A 7568-nucleotide genomic window follows, 5' to 3' on the forward strand; every position below is an offset into this window, starting at 1 on the left:
TTCTTGGTGGCTCAGCCTGTAATCCCGCGCCTTTGGGAGGCTGAGGTGAGTGGATTGCCTGAGCCCGTGGGTTCGAGACCCGCCTGGGCAGCAAGACCTCATCTCTACAATAAATCAAAAAATCAGTCGGGCGTGGTAGCGCATGCCTGTAATTCTGGCTACTTGGAAGGCTGAGGCAGAAGGATCTCTGGAGCCCAGCAGGTCGAGGCTGCCGTGGCCAGAAGCGGCCACTGCACTCCAGTCTGGGCAACCGAGTGAGACTCCAACTCAACAACAACAACAAAAAAAGGAATCTGGGAAACTGAGGCTCAGAGAGATTAAATAATCTATCCAGTACTACCTGACTAGGCCAAGAGGATTCAACTCAAAATTTATCTGATTCCAAAGTACATGTTCTTAATATTCCTGTACAAGAACTTACTGATGACTGGGTGTGGTGGCTCATGCCTGTAATCCCAGTCCTTTGGGAGGATGAAGTGGGAGAATCCCTTGAAGCCAGAAGTTCAAGACCAGCCTGAGCAATATAGAGACCCTATCTCTAATAAATAAATAAATAAATAAATAAGAAGTTACTGATTTTTTTTTTTTTTTGAGTTGGAGTCTCACTCGGTCGCCCAGACTGGAGTGCAGTGGCCGCTCCCGGCCACCACAGCCTTGACCTGCTGGGCTCTGGCATCATGCGGTTCTGGTGCTTTCAAATACATTTTTTTGTGGCGCCCACCCTACCTCATTTTTTAGTCGGTTGCAAATCTTGTTAAAACCAATAAAAATATAATTTCAGAATGTTTCAAAAGTAATCTCTCTTGTCATTGGTGTCTCATTTCCCTTCTGTTTCTACTCTTCTCTTTGTACAGTTCAAGAAGAATTTTTATAAAAATAACTTTATCTTCAAAAATAACACTTTTTTCTTATTTCAAAAAGTAATATATGCTCACTTGAAAGAATTTAGAATATGTATAAATGTATAAAGGAAAAGAATATCAAAAATTCCATTATCCAAAGATAAAATATAATGAATATTTTAATGTACTTCCTTTAAATACATATGAGACCAAAATGTTAACTTTGGCTTATTTTGGCTGGTGGAGGAAGAATTTCAAGTAATTTAAAATTATGTGTATATATATTCATTTAAGATATTCACCTAGGTTTTCAAATGCTTTCTCTAAACTTATCCCATCTCTCTACATGGTAACTATGAGATGTCACCATCATAAGCAAAAATTTAGCTAATTTGTCTAGCAGCAAAGTAAAAAATATAAATTAAGCCGGGCTCAGTGGCTCAGCCTGTAATCCCACGCTTTGGGAGGCTGAGGTGAGTGGATTGCCTGAGCTCGCGTGTTTGAGACCTGCCTGGGCAACTTGGCGAGACCTCATCTCTACAGTAAATCAAAAAATTAGTTGGGCATGGTAGCGCGCACCTGTAGTTCCAGCTACTTGGAAGGCTGAGGCGGAAGGATCGCCGGAGCCCAGCAGGTCGAGGCTGCGGTGGCCGGGAGCGGCCACTGCCCTCCAGTCTGGGCGACAGAGTGAGACTCCAACTCAAAAAAAAAAAGGCTTGTCATTTTCTTACCAGTCAAATCTGTTAGTCTTGCTTGACTTATTAGGTGCAGAAATAAGAAAAACTTTAACAGAAGTATGTGGAATTAAGTATTTAATTTGCTTTAGGCATTTTTGCTTTTAAGAACACACAAATAGAACTTTTCAATAGACTAGATGTGAGAACCAAGCATGGGGGGCAATAGCAAAAGAAAGTTTGCATTGGCAATGACTGACACCAGAGGAGAGTATGAATGCTATGAGGGCAACAGTGTAGAGCAGCTAATGGTGAAGGACCACACTGATGTCAGTTCAACTTTGAGTTGTCATAAAACTTCGAAGAAAAGATAACTTGAGGGGCCTTATATCCAGCCTCTTATCTGATACAAGCATCTTTTCTATATTATGCCAACAATTGTCACACAGCTAGTTTCTGCTTCAGTAGAGTTACTGAGGAGGAGTTAAGCCAATTATTCTCAGGGCAACCAATTGTGCTGATATAGATTGGCTTGTTTTTGCATTGTTTCTCATGTTGAGCGGAAACTTGCCTTTTAATCATTTTTGCCATTGATCCTTTATTATCTCAGGGAGCATATATTCACATAGCTATTATCTATTCTTTGTGACAGACCTGCTGTGAAGTCAAATTTCATGCTCCCCACCCTTGATTTTGTGTTAAACAAGTTAAACATCTGCCTTCACCCATGCATATATGGCCTTGTCTTGGTCTACACCCTCTTGGGTATCCTGATATCTCATCTTAAAATAGAATGCCCAGGTCTGATTTCATCAGTGGAGAGAACAATGAAATTACTATTTCCAATAAAATATTGGATTTCAAATTTCTTCTCTTTGTAAATGTCTTTTGTAAACTTAGTGTTTTCTTCTGAAAATGCCATGAAGGAGAGAAAGACAGGAAAATTAAATACATATAAATGGCTTATTATGTACTTTTGTAATTGAATTTTAAACTATTTGTGTATTTTTAATAACATTTTTAAATAATTTGGTTTTGTTTTATAGTATTAAAATGATATATGCTCATGGTAAAAGTCAAACAATACAAATGGTATTAGGGAAAATTTGTTTAAAGTTCCCCTCTCTAATGCTTAGATCTACAATTCTACTCTCTAGAGGTAACCACAGTTTAGTTTATTACATCCTTCCAGATATTTTTTCTGTATTAGGCATCTTTCTATATCAGCGCTATGGATATACCTCATTCTTTTAAATAGCTGCTTTGTATTTTATATGATTATACCATTTATTTAATCAGCCCTCCATTGATGAACATATAGATTGTCTCCCTGCTTTTTAAAAATTTTTAAAGCCAAACACAAAAAATATCCTATGTGTTCCTTTGAACCCTTGAGAAAATATATCTGTAGAATATTCCTTTAAAGTAGAACTGCTGTGTCAAAATTTATATGTCTTTGGCCGGGCATGGTGACTCAAGTCCGCAATCCCAGTACTTTGGGAGGACTGCCTAAGCTCAGGGGTTCGAAACCAGTCTGGGCAACCTGGGGAGACCTTGTCTCTACAATAAATCAAAAAATTAGCCAGGTATGGTAGCGCATGCCTGCAGTTCTACTTGGAAGGCTGAAGTAGAAGGATTGCCTGAGCTCAGAAGGTTGACGTTGTGGTGGCCGTGAGTGTGCCACTGCACTCTAGCCTGGGCAAAACAGTGAGACTCCAACTCAAAAAAAATAATAATACTTTATATGTCTTCAAGGGTGTATCAATTTACACTCCTACTGTGTAGTAGTGCCTGCTTTCCTACATGCCAAACTTTGAAATAATTCCTAATCTAATAGCTTACAAATAGAATATAATTTTTGCTGAATAGCTTAAGTCTGTCTGTCCAGATCCACACTGCCCTTTTTTCCCCCAGGAAGATAATCTGTAAGGACTATATTACTGGGCTCCTGTTCCCAGTTTCCTGTGTATTAGCTTTAGAAGGAGAAATAACAGCAGGAGGTGAGGAGTAGAGTGAGGAGGAGAGTGAAACTGAGGTATTTATTTTCTAGGGTACCTCCCTGTGGGTCTCTGCAGGCTGGCTGTGACCCATAAGCAAAGAACACTGTTCCTTCAAGCAACCCTCTCCACACAGCTATCTCTATGTTCAGATTCCATCATCCATTGTTACTACCTTCTGTCCTTTCAGACACAGAGGGAAGAGCCTGCCTGGCCAAGCCAGGTATTGCCCTCTCTTTTTTAGTTCTCCTAATACCCAGCCCCAGCTTTGTAGAGAGTAGTTTTTTGTTTTGTTTTGTTTTGAGAGTGGTGTTTTTATTAAGCATTCCTCAGGATACCTAATTTGAGTGTTCCATCTGTTTTCTGCCAGTCTTGCTACTGGTACCTCAGCTGAAGAGGTTCCCCAACCTCCTCAATGATTCTGTGAGCTCGGTATACTATTCTACTAAATCTCTTTGTTCTCATTAGAGTAATTTCTGTTGTTTGCTTTAGCTAACTAGTTAAGAATTCTCATTGAATCAAGTAATTTCTACCTGAGAATAACTGAAAATTTTGACAAATTTATTCATTCAATAGCCATTTATTTTATTTTATTTATTTATTTATTTGTGAGTTGGAGTCTCACTCTGTTGCCTAGGCTGGAGTGTAGTAGCATGCTCACGGCCCCACCAGCTGATCTCATGCAATTCTTCTGCCTCAGTCTTCCAAGTAGCTGGAACCATAAGCATGTGCTACCATGCCCAGCTGATTTTTTGATTTATTGTAGAGATGAGGTCTCGCTGCCCAGGCAGGTCTCGAACCTGCGGGCTCAGGCAATCCACTCACCTCAGCCTCCCAAAGGTGCAGGATTACAGGGTGAGCCACCGAGCCCGGCAATAACCATTTATTGAGCACTCACTGTATGTGAGACATTGTCTTGCTATTGTAGATGAGAACGTGAACAAGATAGGCAAAGTCCTCTTCATGGGGCTATATTCTATAAGTACACTAATATATAATATTATTTTAGATAGTATTGACTATACTATGAAGAAAATAAAGCAATTTAAGTGCAGGATTAATGACTATGATGTACAGATATTCTATAAGGGAGAGCTCTCTCAACAGGTGTAGTCTGCGCTTAGAGCTGAATGATGAGGAGGAGCATGCTATATGAAGATCTTGGACATGTGTGTTCCAGGTGGAAGGAACAAAAAGGGGTAAAGGCCTTGTGTTTACAACAAGCTTGTCATATGTAAAGAGTAGTAGGAATGCCAGAGTGACTTCAGGCTGTGTGGCAGATACATGGTTTGTTTGCCTGACAGCCATTGACCCTGTCTTCTTTCTTGCTGAGAGAGCTCTGATTTCGTTTAGTAACAATATATAGACTCAGGGAATGAAGCACCATTTGTCTAAGCTGATCATGAAAATCCTGTTCCAAACTATCAGTCACTGATTTAGGAATGAGCATATAATCTCACTCTGGTCAACAAGACATGAGAAGGAATTTTTAGAGGCCTCTTGAGAGTTTTTCTCCCTAGTGAAAAAGAGACACAAAGGAGAACATTCCTCAGTCTTCTTCCCTCCCTTCCTGCTTCTTTGAATGTGATGCTGGAAAATATAATAATGTAAAAACCTTGAGAAAACAAACCAGGTTTAAGGGACAATGCATAAAGACAGCAAAGTAAAGGGTGGAAAGATTTTAATGACCTTTAATGACTGAGACCTTCCAAATCAACTGCAGGACCACTTACCTTCAGATTTCTTGCTAATAAGCTGATTTAAAAAACAGACTTTTAGCTTAAGTCACAATTCCCTGGGGTTTCTGTTCCTTGCAGTTGATAGCACACCAATCCACACACTCGCTCTAGAGGGGGGAATGGTAGCCAAGGTAACACAGGTGTTCAAGGGCCAGATTATGCAGTACCTCTTAGGCCAAGGCATGGAATTTAATTTTTTTTCTCAGTGCGAGATTTGGAGGAGATGTAATTTGGATTTTATTCTAAGTGCAAGAGATTTCCTAATTAATATAGGCAACTCATATTTTTGTCGTAAATATCCATCATTATATGATGAAAATGTAACTCATTAGTAAAATAATAGAGTAAATGCTAAAGATATTGTGATGGCTAATTCTGGGTGCCAACTTGACCGGGTTAAGGGACACCCAAATAGCTTGTAAAGTACTGTTTCTGGGTATGTCTGGGCGGCTGTTTCTAGAAGATGCCAGCATTTGAATCGGTCAACTGAGTAAGGAAGATCTGCCTTCACCAGTGTGGGCGGGCACCATCTAATCTGCTGAGGGCCTGGACTGGTCAGAACGGCCGACAAAAAGCTAATTGTCTCTCTCTTCTGGAGGTGGGACATGAATCTTCTTTTGCTCTTGGACATAAGAATTCCAGGTTCTCAGGCCTTCAACCTCAAGCTGAGAGTTACACCACTGACTCCCCTGGTTTGGGGGCCTTTTAACTGTGACTGGTTCTCCAGCTTGCAGACATCGATTTCTTGGCCTCCATAATCACTTCAGCCAAGTTCCATAATAAATCTCCTATTGATCTATTTATATACAGAGGGTGTCAAAACAATGTATACACATTTTAAGGAAAAATTGGATTAAAAATTTTTTTTTTTTTTTTTTGAGTTGGAGTCTCACTCTGTCGCCCAGACTGGAGTGCAGTGGCCGCTCCCGGCCACCGCAGCCTTGACCTGCTGGGCTCCGGCGATCCTTCCGCCTCAGCCTTCCGAGTAGCCGCAATTACAGGCATGCACTACCACGCCCAGCTGATTTTTTGATTTATTGTAGAGATGAGGTCTCGCTGCCCAGGCGGGTCTCAAACCCGCGGGCTCAGGCAATCCACTCACCTCAGCCTCCCAAAGGCGCGGGATTACAGGCTGAGCCACCGAGCCCGGCTGGATTAAAATTTTAATACTCAGTAAGATGAATACAATGCACATTTGACTCCTGCAACTACAAGAGGTGCTCTGAGTGGTTACCATCAGCATCCACACACTTCTGATTATGGCAAACATCACTTAAAATCTGTATACATTTTTTTGACACCCCCATTGGTTCTGTTTCTCCAGAGAACTCTAGATTCTGTTTCTCTAGTGTTCTCTAGAGAACTCTAATACAGACACATTTGCCATTTCCATTTTAATATTTAAAGAAATTACAACTTAGAATCAGATTGAAAAAATAAAAGCCTCATAAATAACTTATGGAATATTTTGGCTGAAAATGTTGAGAATCTTCATGTATTTCTGACTTCTCATGCTTGTGAGAACCTTTAAACAGATTTTAGGTCTTGCTGCTGCCTGCTTTTGCCATAAACATATTTCTTATCAATTATGTTATGCTTCAGAGAGTTTGCAATTGTCATCTTAAAGCCCCATCTCTCTTTAAATTAGTCCAAAATTTCCTTCAGCCCTGTCTCTTCAAAAGAAGGCAACTTCCTTTCATAAGCATGACTGTCCTAAATGCCTTGGGTGTTTTTTTGCCTAGCTGGCACAAAAAGAATCAAAAATTAGGTAGTTCATTTAAAACATTTTCCTCATGGTTTTCTGTTCTCCCATTCAGGACAAAGATTATTGGTTACCATGGCAATCAGCTTTCACAGCATTCCATTCTAAGGAACTGCACAGGTACAGCACAAGCATTACTCCAGGTTCTTCATTTGTAGTTCTCAGCAGATCTGCATATTTTCCTTGCCTGTACTCTGTAACTGCTGCTTAAAACAACCAACTAACCAAACACACAAACAACCTGAAATTGATCCAGACAATTTTTTTCAAAGGCACCATATCCCTGTCTTTTCTGAATATTTAAAAAATTTATGCCGGGCTCAGTGGCTCAGCATGTAATCCTGTGCCTTGGGAGGCTGAGGTGAGTGGATTGCCTGAGCCCGTGGGTTTGAAACTTGCCTGGGCAACTTGACGAGACCTCATCTCTACAATAAATCAAAAAATTCGCCGGGTGTGGTAGCGCACGCCTGTAGTTCCAGCTACTTGGAAGGCTGAGGCGGAAGGATCGCCGGAGCCCAGCAGGTCGAGGCTGCGGTGGCCGGGAGCGGCCACTG

The sequence above is a fragment of the Carlito syrichta genome, unplaced genomic scaffold (genome assembly GCF_000164805.1).
Source record: "Carlito syrichta isolate Samal-C Ts95f unplaced genomic scaffold, Tarsius_syrichta-2.0.1 Scaffold304710, whole genome shotgun sequence".
NCBI lineage: Eukaryota > Metazoa > Chordata > Mammalia > Primates > Tarsiidae > Carlito > Carlito syrichta.